The 15,452-nt window shown below is 39.5% G+C and overlaps 1 protein-coding gene across 7 annotated transcripts in view; it reads right to left on the bottom strand.

Annotated features, from left to right (window-relative positions):
* Plek (pleckstrin) overlaps window positions 1–9,909 on the bottom strand; it is a 59,082-nt gene extending 49,173 nt beyond the window's left edge. For 2 of the 7 annotated variants that reach the window (XM_052734783.1, XM_052734784.1), the window contains exon 1: window positions 8,733–9,663. The gene's annotated coding sequence lies outside the window, so the exon portion shown is untranslated. Of the gene's footprint in view, window positions 1–741; window positions 1,461–8,732 lie in introns of those variants that run through there. The other 5 variants (XM_052734778.1, XM_052734781.1, XM_052734779.1 and 2 more) reach the window with 4 other exon arrangements.
* Between the last annotated feature and the right edge of the window lie 5,543 nt (window positions 9,910–15,452).

Below are 15,452 nucleotides of genomic sequence, written 5' to 3'. Positions count from 1 at the left end.
GATCTGTCGGCTGCAGTCAACAGAAGCAACTATGACTATTCTTGGTATGACAGAGAGTTCCTGGGAAGAAGCTGTGTCTGCAAAGACTGATGCATTGATTTGAACTGCAGTGGTGGGGATAGGTTCAGTGATGTGGATGGGTTGGGACATTTTGAGGACAGAGAGCCTAATGACTCTGAATCTTGGGCTAATTTTCACTCCCTAAATACCTCTGTGTGGGAACTAATATCCTGTGACTAATAGACAAAAGCCTCTGTATTTTACTAACTCAGCAGACCATTATTTTCAACCAACTCAAAAGCTAGCAATGTGACCAGGGAGTATCTGAGGCCCATAAGAAAGATTTCCCTCATCTTGCTTTAACCTGCCTCTCTGATGGCCCACAAATGTATTTTTTTAATGCCTTGATTTGTAATGCTCTTTTGTACTGTTACTATAAAACTCCACAAAACTGCTTCCCATTGGAAAACTATAGTTAGGAAGATCTAAATGTATGTTCCTGGACCATTGTCACTCATATTTGCTCCAGAATAAATCATGTCTTTTATTCCTTTGAGTTGGGAGCTTTTTCTTTTGATGACAGAGGCATATGTGAATTTGCTGAAGAAAACAAGATGATTCGTAAACTTAAAGGAACAATGAAGGCTGGCATTCTGAGGAAAGAAACAAACATGGCAGCTACAGGTTCTAGAAAGCAAGAACTACCAGAGCGTCGTTTTAAGATATCATAAGACAACATACCCATGACTTCCATGCTCCACACAGTCTCCAAACACTGAACTTCTGATGAGCATCACTTGACCTCAGACTCCCTTCTCTGGTCACTGAAGGGGAAGCATGTGGACTGACCACACTCAGAAGATCCTGAATGGTATAGAGAATGGACTCTTTCCCAAAAGTGAGCCCCAGGTGCTACTAAGCAAGGGAGGTAATGGAGAAAAGTGAAAGGCCTCTGAGAGCCTGGAAAGCTGAAAAGAAGCCAGTTCAGAAGCCTTCCAGTTCATTCCCTGCCATTTCCAGCCCTATTTTCAACAAGCAGTTGATATCTCTTTATTTTCAATGTTTTATACAAATACTCATCACATAAAATTATAAAGGGCTTGCTAACCAGTCCCCCATTACACTGTCATTAATTAGAAATTATTTAAAAATATGTGGGTGAAAGAATCAGCATTTGATGGTACTTGCACAAGGCAGAAACAGATGAAGACAATGATTTGTTGAGTCCATATTCAGATAGACATTTTGCTATAATAGAGAGAGAGAGAGAGAACGGAAGTCACCATTCATAAGTTCACCCGTTTGCCCCTCTCAATTCATGATGGATTAGATGTTGCCCCGCCTACCTCCCTCATGACTTCCTAGCAACACCTACTGGTCAGTAAAGGAAATTCTCAATGTCATCAGTCAAGATTTCTCTTTCTCAAGGGAGTTTGAGTTTGAGCAAATGTTCTACATTAGACCCCACTCCTAGACCAGATCACTAGAGCCTCTTACAGCATCTCTGTTACATAGGTGTCCAGGCTTTTCTTCAGATGTTTTCCTTGCTGATTCTCCCACACTCCCACACATCACCAATTGCTTTGGAAAGGGTGTAGGACTCATTCCTGGTGTAAGAAAAATTTAAAGTTTTGGTATGAGGAACAAAAAAGATTATGATAGGTCTACAGTATAACACTATCATTTACAGTAAATCTTCTAGATTATGCGTTTCTGTAAATGTGTGTGCCTCTCCTTGTCTAGGGGCCTTTTTATAACTGTAAGTTATGGATAACTGGTGGCAACACAAATCCTAACAAGAACAGAACCACATTTCAAGAGACTACATCAAGTCCTGCTTTCCTACTGCACTTTCCCTGGTAGAGCCAGGTTCCTGTCCATTTATGAGTGGGTTTCAACACTCCTTTACTCTGTATGTTTTTGTCTTTGACCTCTCCTTTAAACAAGTTGTGATGTTGAATTGCAACTTTTTTATTTATTCTACATGAGAGTTGCAATAGTATCCCTATTGAATTTTCCATTATCTCTAGTTACTCAAAAAGACCTTAAATTTATCTGGGAAATATCACAAAATTGCTATTATTGAACCTAAATTGAAAGGAAAGTATCCAAACCTTGATGAGTCTGGGATTTTACCCAGCTGCAAGCAAACGGTTGCCTTGCTGGTCTCATGGCCAACACATACAACAACTGGGCCTTTGGATGAGACAACAGACTTTGTTACTTATGTCCTAGTAAAGCAGAGTGGGAAAAATGTTTGTACAGGTACTCTTTGCCCTCAAGTGCTGTGAAGAGTAAAGATCTTTTCTGGTGAATACTGTGCATTGCACCTAAGGAACCGTGAACTCAAGAAGCCTAAATCTTTTACAATAAGCCGCACAAGTAAACCTGCCCAAATTTTGCCTCTGAGAGAGATAATCTTTGTTGTTCTGAATAGTAAACAAATCTGTCCCCTTCTCTGAAAGGTCTCTCTCTCTCTCTCTCTCTCTCTCTCTCTCTCTCTCTCTCTCTCTCTCTCTCTCTTCTTTCCAATAGATTGTCATTGTTGTTATACAAATATATTTTTTAAAAAAGAGAGTACCTCTGTTTGCAAAGATAATCATGGATATCTAAGATATTCATGGGAATAGCCAAAAAAAAATCAATTCAATTTCCTAACTCATTTAAATACATTAGAAGGCATCTAGTTGATGTCCAGGAAACAGGCTTCCAGTTCAACAGGCAGGAAAATTCACATGGAATTATTTTATATGTGTGTAATGTGTGTGTAGAATCATGTGATATATATGTCCATTTTTCTTAAAAATGTAGTTTCCACACAGAAAATTTCCCTTGCTTTATCATCAGTGAGAAACTGTTGTTAACATTCTGGGAGTAGTAACAAGCACACTTGGATCTCAGATCTTGATTTCTAATATTAATCTCCAGTAAAAAGAACTAGAGCTTTTTGGAGAAATGGATGATTTTACAATCCTACTATGAAGCATACAAGGTGACCCAGGATCATCTTGTACTGTCAAAAATAAAGTGATTTTAAGCAGTATTTAATTTGGAGCTGGAGAGATGACTAAGAGGCTAAGAACATTGGATGTTCTTCCAAAGGACCTAGATTCAATTCCCAAAACCTGTATGGTGTCTCACAACTATCTATAACTCCAGTCTCAGGGGATATAGGTAGCATCATGGTGCACATACACGCTTGTAGGCAAAGCATTGATATACACAAAGTAAAAATAAATTTAAAATATTTTAAAGAAGTGTTTAATTTGAAAAATTAATAAATGAATCCACAATTATGTGTTATGTCAAAGACAAAAAACTCTGAAAAAACACCCAGTGGTCAAAACTGAAACAATTTGAAGAACAAACACTAACTCTCCATCTGCAGATACAACCATTGAAGGAAAATATTCAAAAAATCATACCTATATGAAGTATGACAGAATTTTTGTCATTTACATAGTACTATAGCATGACAACTATTTGCACAACATTTATTCTTTTATGGTTCTTTGGCTAAGATCAAATGTAGCACACAACATTCATATTGCATTAAGTTTTATAAACAATCTAGAGATAATTTTAAATATATAAGAATATATATATATGCAATTACTATGAAATTTTACACAAGGAACTTGAAAACCTAAAGCCAATCCCCTGTGGGTGCCTAAGGGTGACTGTATTACATTATTGATCAAAGTATAAAATTGATAAATGATGTGGAGTTCAAAAAGGAAAGAGACATACATTCCAAGAATTTCAAATAATTTATGTAGTTAGACTACCCATGAAAACAAAATGAAATTCCCCATTTCTTTTTTTTTTTTTTTTTTTTTTTTGGTTTTTCGAGACAGGGTTTCTCTGTGTAGCTTTGTGCCTTTCCTGGAACTCGCTTTGGAGACCAGGCTGGCCTCGAACTCACAGAGATCCGCCTGGCTCTGCCTCCCGAGTGCTGGGATTAAAGGCGTGCGCCACCAGCGCCCGGCTGAAATTCCCCATTTCTTAATCTTAGGACTGTACATAATGACTTTCTTTCACCAAATAGAGGGGAGGAAGAAAATAACTTTATTAAGGAGAAATATGATAAACACTTGCTCAACCAGAGCCCAGTGGAAAAAGTTTAATAGTGGTGATTCAAGTTGGTGAAGGTAAATATTTTGATATCCAATCATGAGTGAATAATTAGATAAAGCCCCAATTGCTTTATATTCTACAAAATATCTGACTAAATTCCTCAAAAATGTCAGCATCATAAAAAAGAACAAGGCACTTCTGAAGTGGCAGGATGCTGGGGAAACGGAATCCTTATTCAGTGTTAGTGGAAGTGTAAAGCAGTTTAAGTCTATGGAGTTCTGTGAAGAGATTTCTTAAAAAGAAAAAATAGAAATACATATGACCTAGATATTTCACTCCTAGTTAGATACCCAATGTATTATTAATACTAATAATGTACTTCCAAATCCTTGTTCACTGATACCCCATTCACAATAGCTAGAAAATGGAATCAGCTTAGATGTCCATCAACTGAAGAACAGATAATGAAAGTGTGGTATAAACATATACACAATGAAACTCTATTCAGCTATGAAGAAAAATGAAATCACAAAACTTACAATAAAATGGATAGAACTGAAAATACCATGCTAAGGTAACCTGGACCCAGAAAGACAAAGGCTGTGTGCAGTCTCATATCAGAATCCTAGCTTCAAAGTTTTAAACTTGTAAGCTTAACTTGGAGTGTCTGTAGAGGCCAAGAAGCTAGTAAGAGGTCATGAAGGAACAAGAAAAAACACATTAAAGTGGCTAACCACAGAACACAGATGATGAAAGGATCATGGAAGACTCAGTTAGAAAGAGTTCATTAGGGATCAGGGCAGGAGATGGAAAGAGATATGGTGGAAGGATTGACACTTAGGAGATATGAAAATGCCATATGAAAGCCTGTAGTGGGTAGCCATTCCAGCTTTGATCCGGAAATTCCAACCCCCATTGAGGCTTTGGTAACTGTCACGCCTACAAGGCGGGACCAAGAGAGGACCCTGAAGACCCGAGATCCAGATGCACCGGCTCTCTTGGTTCCTGGACCCTGGACGCTGGAGGTAGACCGAGCAGAGTTCTCCAGAGAACACGGCTGAACTGCGCCATGCCTTTCCCAGACTTTGTAAACTATCCATTCACTTGTAAGTTACCCCACAAAATAAACCTCCCTTTTAACTATGTGGAGTGGCCTTAATAATTTCACCAATAAAAGCCTACTGTATAAGCTAATTAAAAATATAACTTGTAAAATATAGGAGTGGAGGTACCCTGCATGGATAGATAATGTGGCTCCCAGAAGCCATGAGTTTGCAAATGAAAACTGCAGTGCCTAGTGTAGAATACTTCCCCGTGCATTGTTGGCCAGGGAAATCCCAGAAGATACTAAGAAGCTGCTGCTGAAGACACAACATATTTTTTTGCAGGGCACAGAAAAATCTAGCTGGAGCTGAACTTGAAGCTTCTTCTTTGGAAGTGAACTTTTATGGTGCTGGGTGCTGAGCAGGCTGATGGCAGAGGAAAGCCATCAAAGATTTTGCCCAGCTGTGAACCCTGTGCACTACAGTACTTACCTGCCAGGCATATGTGCCCACTGGTACAATACTGACAAGACCTTTATGGGGGTAACCAACTTCTTCCTGGTTGGAATTTAGGGTCATTTCTAAGAGAGAATTCATGCCTGAAACTGTAAACTTCCCATCCCTGGCTGGGAAGGTCGTAATTCATGAGAGGTGAGGAGATAGACTCCTATTGTTTTACTGAAGGGACATGGTGTCAAACTGTCATCTAAATATTTATGTTTTTTATGCCTACAAATTATGCTGTTCTCTCCCTTGCTGTGAGGAGTTTTGACTTGCATTTGTCAACAGTTGACTCACAGCAGACTCACAACTATCCAAATGTTAAGAATAAGTGACTGGTGAGTGCTCAGCCCTATGTAACACAACTCTATCACCTTCTCAGAGGCTCACAGAGCATCACAGAAGATGGAGCAAAGAGAATGTAAGAGCTGGAAGACAAAAGGGAAGGACACATTATCTTCTGGACATGGTATGGCTTTTGCATCATGAAATCACAATAGCTTTAGTTACCTGCAGAAAATCTGCACAATATTAGACCCATTAATACTCCATCATGGATAGAGGGCTCTTAAGACCCTACCCCTACCTGAGGAGCCATTGTAAGTTAATTATTGCTGGGGAAGAATGAGTAATATTTTTTAGAGGCACATCTCTGGTAACCTGCATATGCACTGGTAAATAATCCCAAACTCATGCTCATGCAACAACCCTGATGAAATGCAGCAGGTCACAAAAGAAGATAAAGAAATAGGAAGGGACTGGTACAGTGGGAGTAGGAGGAAGAGAAGAGAAAGCAATGGATATGGATGATGGAAATGCATCATGTAGATGTATGAATTTCTCAGAGGATAATTTTTTAAAAAAAGAAATATAAACAATGTAAAATTGAATGGGGATATGCTGGTGGCCATTAATAATACGCAACAAATGGCAATTGATAAGTCAGGTGTCGACTACCAGAGGAATAACCCTCTGATGGAGGAACCTCGTTAAGCAAGGTTTACAGACCACAGACTCTGGACTGGTTGCTCTGTCTATAATGTTTTCATGGGCTACTACATTTCTTCCCAAAAAACAGCTGTGGGTATTTTCCCACTGCTTGTGTGTTTATCTCATGAAAATATTCCATCTTTGGGCACTCATAATAGCTGTGGATGATCAGGAAGATGATTTCTGTTTAATCTGTATAATTCCTATGACTAAAAGTAATACTAGGATATTTTTCATACTCAGACTGACATAGGAAAATAACTATATTCTCAGCTACAAAGACAGTTTTTCACACATTTAGCTAAGACCTCAGAACAAGTCCAAAGTAGACTAGTTGCCCCTGGAGACAAATTGCACAAGGGCAAGTTCCCAGGTGTCTATTGAACCAAAGCCTGGCAGATAACACTAAGACATAAGCTCCCTGTGGCAATTGACTTTCTGCATGTACTCCTAACCTCAAGGTTCAGCAAACTAACTGTTTGTTGTTTAAGTCCTGAATTTCAATGTCACTCTCTGTCTGGCCGCTATGGTTAACTAGTGACTAGCTATGACCTCTGATCTCCAGGCAAGCTTTATTTGTCAGAACACAAACAAAATACCACACAACAGCTAACCACTCAGAGCTACATGCCTGCTTTATTCACCGTGCCCAGTCAGCTCGACCTCCCAAACCTGAGAGAAACTGTGTGATTTCTTATGCATGTCAGAATGGCTCTGTCTCTTATTATTTACTCAAGAAATGCTTTGTGACCCTGAAAATGTAACTCATATTTGTCCAGAGTTTTTACTGTGGAGACAGAGATGTGTATGTAGGGCAGAAATGTGTGTGTGGAGGGAAGTGAGTGAATGAATGAGAGAGTGAGTAAAGAGTGAGTAAATGATGTAGTAGTGTGTGAAGGAATGTAGCAAAGTAGAGAGAAGAAATGTGTGTAGAAGAAAGATGTGGAGCTATGTAAAAAAGAGACATAGCCGGGCGGTGGTGGCGCACGCCTTTAATCCCAGCACTCGGGAGGCAGAGGCAGGCGGATCTCTGTGAGTTTGAGGCCAGCCTGGTCTGCAGCGCGAGATCCAGGAAAAGTGAAAAGCTACACAGAGAAACCCTGTCTCGAAAAACCAAAAAAAAAAAAAAGAGAGAGAGACATAACTGTGGACAGAGATGTGTGGCTTTGTAGGAGAGAGATGCATTATGTAAAGAGAGATATGTAGTTTTATGTAAAGAATGTAGCTGTGTGGAGACAGATTTTCAGAAAGTTTTTTATGTAATTTTTTATTAAAAAATTTTCTTTCCTTTTACATACCAACCCCTGTTCCCTCTCCCTCCTTTTCCCCCACTTCCCCTCACCTATCCCCATCTTACCTCCACCCCCTCCTCATAGAGGGTAAGGCCTCCCTTGGGTAGTCAACACAGGCTGCCATACAATGTTGAGGACGAACCTAGCCCCTCCCCCCTGCATCAAGGCTGAGTAAGACATCACACCATCATGTACCCAGGATAAGTCCTGGTCCCATTGCCAGGAGACCCACAAACACATCAAGCCACACAACTTTTACTCACATTCAGAGGGCCTAATTCAGTCCCATGCAGGCTCCCCAGCTGTTGGTTCAGAGTCCATGAGCTCCCATTAGCTTGGGTCAGCTATTTCTGTGGTTTTTCCCATCATGATTCTGACCCTCCTTGCTCTTACAACCCCAGAAAGAGATTTTTTTGAGATGAAGTAAAAGAGAAAGTTACCATCAGAAAGTGTGTGTTTCCTTATTTACCCCTCATATAGAAAAGTCTAGCCCTCACCGCATTTGTGGATTTTTTTGCATACCCTGGGCTGCTGGAGGCTCTCCCTGCAGTTAGTGATAGAGATACATGTTAGCCAAGAATTGAGACATATTGAAATTGGATAATGAATACAGCCTACTTTTCCATATTTGAAATTTTCTTAAATAATGTTATAGGAATCCTTGTGTTTAATGCCCATTAAATTATTTCTGTGTCTATGTAGTAAGAATGAATAGCCTAGGAACAGATGTCTGATGGTAGAAAGGCACAGAACAGGAGGGAAGACATGAAGCATAAAAAGAATCCAAAGAGAAAGAAATGTCACAGTTGGTGGCACTCTTATGACTTACCACTCACACAACTGTCCCTGATAAACCTGGAGACCCATACTCTGGCAGCATTCCGAGCTCACCGTGGGTTTTCTGATTCTGTGTTGCTGAGAGATAGCAGAAGTTCTACCCATCCTCCATTGTCAGTGCCACTGTGACTTCCCAGTCCTTATTTTTAGAGTGTGAGATTTCACAATTCTTCAGACCAATCTGTCCTGTCACTCCTTCTAAAATGAACCTGGATCACCATGGTAACAGCAAAGGCAGTCAGTGAGGTGTTCCTGTTTTAACATTACAAAAAAAGCAGGTAAAAAGCAAAACTCAGAGAAAGCTTCCTCTGTGTCCTTTAGGATCCAGCCCAGCCACCCTTCAGTAGATGCTAGTGGGGTGCAGATATTGTCTCCCGGTGACCCCCATGGTTCCCCTCCAGAGAAATGTTTATAGAGCTCAGTCCATGCATCCAAGGAAATCACCATTATCCACATTTTGCAGAAGGGTAAAATGAGCCATGAGATGACAATACCCTCTCTAAATCCAGTAACTGCCAAAACGGAGATTGAAGCCTGGATCTATCTGGTGCCAAGGCCCAAGTTATCTTTGACTCTGAGGCATTGAGGTGATCATTCAAAAAGCAGGTTATACTCATTGTCTGTGTAATCTTTTATGTCATAAAATAAACAGAGCACACAATCTAATGAAGGCCAAGGTGATCACAAGTGTAAATTGTGTGCAGTTAAAGCTCCAGAGTGTCTTGAAAATCTATATTTAAATCCTTTCCTCTCTCAAGTTTCTACCAAAAAAGAATATGATATTGGTAACAATAAGAAGAGGAACTACCTTTCCATTACAGAAAACTATGAAGAGATAAACAAAAAAACCTCATAAAGGTATGGGTCATAAATCAATATTCTGGGATAAATAAAAACTATATCACTCAGTTTAGGCTTCTTCACATAACTCCTTGAAGAAGCAGACCAATGTTAATCACATCATTTCCCAATGCCTTTAATAAATATATTATTGATAATTGTAGGTGGGGACTGGAGAGATAGCTTCAAGCATTAAAAGTGCTTGATGCTCTGAACGGGCTTTTTGGAGCCCAGTGCCTATGGTGGGACCCCTTGTGCAGCCTTGGTGCAGGGGGGAGGGGCTTGGACCTGCCTCAACTGAATGTACCAGGCTCTGCTGACTCCCCATGGGAGACTTTGCCTTGGAGGAGGTAGGAATGGGAGGTGGGTTGGGGGAAAAGCTGGGGGGAGTGGAGGGAGGGAGGAAAGGGGAATCTGTGGTTGGTGTGTAAAATGAATAGAGAATTTCTTAATAATAAAAGTAAAAATAAAAAATATACAACTAGAATACAAAAAAAAAATAAGTGCTTGATGCTCATCCAGAGGACCCAAGTGAGTTCCCAGTGCCCAAATTAGGTGGCTCACAGTGCCTGTAACTCCATCTTCAGGGGGATCTGATACTCTTTTCTGATCTCCACAGGCATTCACACACACACATGCATGCACACTCACATGTACACACATCACACATTCATACAAAGGTATACCCATACACATAAAATAAATCTAAAAAGATATAGGTGGTACTTTCTAAGACAGACCCCTCAGGCTAACATAATATCTTGAGTGCAATGTCTGGATCACAGTCCTGGGTTTCTAACAAATTTCTCTAAATTCTCTGAGGACAAGAACCACAGCCAGCTATGAATGGAAAATACAGCTGGACTCTGTCAGAAGAGCCAGAGTGACTGTCCATAAAATAATGGATAAGACAAGCACCTTTCTTCAAGAGTGGCAAAGCTGTCACAAATAGCCAAAGGCATATCAAAAGAAAAACATTACATCAAAACCCAGCTCAGACACACAATGCTTGCCTGGGGTCAGCTTCTACCACAGCTCTGGCAAATCCCATGTTCTTTATGCCTTGTTCCCCTCATCTTCAAGGCCAGTCCTCATAAGCCTGGCCCACAGCCAATTTCAGCCTGACTGCTGTTCTTGTCGTGTAATTAAAAATGTGGTCATTAAAAGTACCCACCGTGTTCCAGTTACAATGAAACACACCAACAAATCTCTGTGAGGAAAAGAAAACATTAAATTATAGCAGGAGAGAGAAAAGCAATTCACATCCAGGTTCTCATTCCACATTCTTCTGGTTTTTATAAGGCAAGGTCACATACATGAATGTATATCTGCATTCTGTAAGCTTAAGAGTAATAAAACATTCACTTTTGTTTAAGTATTCTTCTAGAGAGGTAACAGAATTGCAAAAGACCTTTACTCACTCTTCTTCATTAGTTGGTCTTCTGATTTTCAAAAGGTTGTTACTGAGGTCTAAACAAAGCTATGCTGCAAAAGTCCATTGCTTCTTCAATGATGATTGGGAGAGTGAATAATTGTGGCTGAGTAACCTCAGGATCCCACCTCTGAATCTCAGTTCTATCACCTGGTAACTGCAATTATGGTCACTTGTTAGTCTTTAAGCCTCGGGTTCTTTCTCTGTCTTAGCAGTTCCCTGATAAAGGTTTTATGAGGACTAAATGAAAGATCGGGTATAAAAAGCAAAAAAACGTTCTGTAGTGTAGAAAGGTGTACCGAACATCATGTAATTGTTTTGAAGAATGTGTTTTCTTCCTTCTGTTGTTTGGGGCTCCTGATCATTTAGAAATTTTTTAAAATGTTTTATTGAACATAAACAAAATGTTTTTCTTCAATATAATTTTGATCAGAAAAAAATGTTCTATTATACAGTTAGTTGTATGGCTATAGTTCAACTCTGCCCATGAAAAGGATGGGGGGAGTCGTCTCCTATAGTAATTAATGCCTCAGTGGATGTCAACTAATTGACTTCCAATTCAATTCTGACAGGCTCTATCTAGTGTTTGAGTCAGATCCCACAAGTTACCATCTCAGACCCACAAAAATGACCCCCATTTGAAGGTCTGGTTTCCCACTTCAGTTGGTTACAATTTGGAGGCTCCCACCCCTCACTTTGAACTCTATCAATTTTCTAAGGCAGATTAAGGAATACAGAAAACAGGCTGGGTATGGTGGCACACACCTTTGATCCCAGCACTTGGGAGGCAGAGGCAGGGGAATCTCTGTGAGTTCAAGGCAAGCCTGGTCTACATGGTGAGTTCCAGGACAGCCATGACTATGTAGAGAGATCCTGTCTCAAAAACTCAAACAAAAACAGTACAGAGAAATGCTTACATTTATTGATTTATTACCTAATGCATAACAAGGCATGTAGTAAGGTGTTCAGATGGAAGAGAGTTACAAGAGAATAAGAAACAAAACTTCCAGACCCTCTCCAGGCACCACAACCTCCAAGCCATTCCCAGGTTAAGCAATCCAAAAAATCTCCAAACCTTACATTTTTGAGATTTTTATTAGGGCTTCATCATGAAGATATAATCAATGGTTAATGGTGGTTAATACAGTTTATGAGTAAAAGGCTGACATTTGCAAGCTTTAATCTTAGCTGAGTCCTTTGGGTGGCCAGGAATCATTAAAGATCCCACAAAGAGTCATCTCTTTAGAACAAAAAATAAAAAATAAAAAACATTATCACTGAAGAAATTTTAAGAGAGTTGAGATCTCTGTGTTAAAGACATCTATCATTCTGGACCTCAGAAAGACCTTATGGGTTCCATTACAGGAACAAGGGACAATCAAAAGAAAGAAATGGACATTTAAATGCTTCACAATTCCATATGGACACGGCCAGCGCAGAACTTCACTGACACACATCATGGTCAAAATGTCCGAAGTACAGAACAAGTACTTTTCAAAGGTACCTGTCTATACTTTAGTTTTTTTATTTCCAAGCCTCAGAATTTCAAAACTGATGGATAATCTCATGAGATCCATTCTCAACTCTTCCCTTTTTAAAGGTACCCAAGACCCATTGGAGTTGTTTGTTTCATTACTTTGGAAATTTCCCAATGTCCTGTGGCAGAAGCAATATGATAACAATTGTGTTTTGTATAGGATTGGGTGTTTTGGACAAGGTGAAAGTCTTTTAAAACTATATAATTTAATATTATTTCCATAGCAGAAATTCTTAAGGGATAGTGTCATAGGTTGGTGTGCTTGTTAGTTTTTGTTCTTGACACAAACCAGAGTTGCATGGGAAGAGGGAACCTCAATTGAGGAATTGCCTCTATCGCACTGGTGTGTGGGTGTGTCTGTGGAACATTTTCTTGATTAGTGACTGATGTGGGAGGGTCCAAGCTACTGTGGGTGGTACCACCCCTGCACAGATGGTCCTGGGCTAGATAGAGGGCAAGTTGAGCAAGCCAATAACCACCTTTCCTCTATGGTCTCTGTTTCAGTTCCTGCCTCCAGGTTTCTGCCTTGAATTCCTGCTTTGGCTCTTAACCCTTTCTTCTCCAAGCTGATTTTGCTAATGGTGTTCATCACGGCAACAGAAAAACAACCTAAGACAAAGAAGAAAGCATGAAGGCCTTTAAAAAGTTATTTCTTTTATTTTTTGGATTAAAATACAATTACATCTCCATTTCCCCCTTTCCTCTCCTCCCTCTAAACCCTTCCATAGACCCCTCCTTGCTCTCTTTCAATCATGGGCTCTATTTTCATTCATTGTTGCTACACGCACATGTCTATGCACAGATACTCCTAAATACATATGTACACCCTGCTCAGTCTGCATAATGTTACTTGTATGCCTGTTTTCAGGGCTGACTGTATGATATTGGGTAACCAACTGGCAAAAACAGTTAGAAATTATATAACCAATCAAACCAGACTTTTGCTTTGTTTAATAAGGAAGGAAAGAGATTGATTCTACTCAGTTGAGGACAAAAAGTGAACTTGGATCTCAGGGAGCTTACAGAAATTTAGGGAAGAGAGAGGAGTGAAGAGAGCTAAGAAAAGAAAAAGCATACTCACTTGAACCAGTTCAGTTGAACTTCTATTGTTTCATGAGGAATATGAATTACAAATGAAACCACACAGACATTCACTTTGTACAAATAATGTTGTGAGCTTGAATATCCTTTTTAAGAAATAATGCTTTAAGGTGAGTGGGAGGATAAGAGAGAATTGACTTACATTTGCTTGGTATTCCAAAGAATGAAACTTACCTTGATCTCATTTTGGTCTCTTATAGAAATATCTTTACTATATTAAGACTCAGTGTTAATCTCTTAGTTTTTATGCATTAATATTAAAAAATGATTTTTGAGAGACTGGAGAGATGGTTCAGTGGTTAAGAGCACTGAGTGCTCTTCCAGAGGATCCAACTTTGATTCCCATCATCCATATGGCAGTTCACAATCATCTGTAACTCCCTTTCCAGAGGATCTGACACTCTCTTCTGATCTTGCAGGCACTGTACACACATGCATACACAAGGACAAAACACCCATAGACATAAGATAATGGAATAAAGAACATTTAAATGCTTATGAAGAATATTCATCTACAAAAACATATTTCATGATATATATTGAATCATTCAGTGTACTTTATTCAAGTACCTCCCTGTGCTAGCTAGGTTTTTTCAACTTGACATAGACTAGGTCATCTGGAAAGAGGGACCCTCAATTAAGATAATGCCTTGTGGGAAAGGCTAAGGGCTACTTCAGCCCTTAGTATGTAATGATTGGTGTGGAAGAGCCCAGCCCACTGTGGGCAGCACCATCTCTGATTAAGAGATCCTGGAGTGTGTAAAAAAGCAAACAGCAATTCTGGAGGAGCATAAGCCAGTAAGCAGCACTCTTCCATGTCCTCTGCTTCACGAAGTTCCTGCCTCCAGGTTCCTGCCTTCAGGTCCTTTACTGACTTGCTTCCATGATGAGTCAAAAATGAAATAAATCCTCTCCTCCCCAAGTTGCTTTTGGTCACAGAATTTTATCACAGCAATAGAAACCCTGACTGAGACTGTCCTGACAAGATTTCTCCTTAAATTCAATGACAGGAAGAACTTCATCTCTTTAGAAAAAAAAAAATGCCTGCTTCTTTCTGTCATACTAAAGAGCTCATTTTCTGTCTCTACACTTTTTCATAATTCTCAGGAAAGTCAGGACTGTACTGAAGGCCTGATTTTGTTAGCCAACAATTTATAGGTGCTTGGATGTCTCTCTACCTCTCTGTCTCTGTCTCTGTCTCTGTCTCTGTCTCTCTCTCTCTGTCTGTCTCTCTCTCTCTCTCTCTCTCTCTCTCTCTCTCTCTCTCTCTCTCTCTCTGGTTTTGCTTTATCAAAAGTACACTTATTACCTTCATATCATATTATGGAAGTAATACATGTTCATTATTCATTGTAGTAAATATAGATGAAAATAAAAAGGGGAGAGAACAATTATTTATTTTAAAGACTTGAAAAAATGCTCTGATTTCACTGCTCTGTGATATAGAATCTATTATTATTGCTAGAAATGAAAATTAACTTTTAACTCTCAAACAAGATAAAGTATTTATCAGAAGATGCTAGAAGTCCAGCATTATTCATGTAGAACACAGAGACCTCAAAAGGCACACATGTAGCTTGGTAATCCATAGCTATTGTCCACCAATGGAAACCATAAACGACCTTCTTAGGTTCCTGCCATTGGCTAAGGCATATCTAGAGTACTTATTTTTCTTAAATGGCAATCAACATAAAGCTCTATTTTATGAAATTCCACTAAGCATATATGAGATGTCCTGGGCCAACTATCAACGTAGAATAACAGAGAATGGTTAAGTTACCATTTTTAAAAACTGTCTAATA

Source organism: Peromyscus californicus, unplaced genomic scaffold, assembly GCF_007827085.1.
Source record: "Peromyscus californicus insignis strain IS unplaced genomic scaffold, ASM782708v3 Scaffold_13__1_contigs__length_99412109, whole genome shotgun sequence".
Classification (NCBI taxonomy): Eukaryota; Metazoa; Chordata; class Mammalia; order Rodentia; family Cricetidae; genus Peromyscus; species Peromyscus californicus.
The sequence above is the reverse complement of the archived record's forward strand: the minus strand, read 5'-3'. Positions and strand labels throughout refer to the sequence as shown.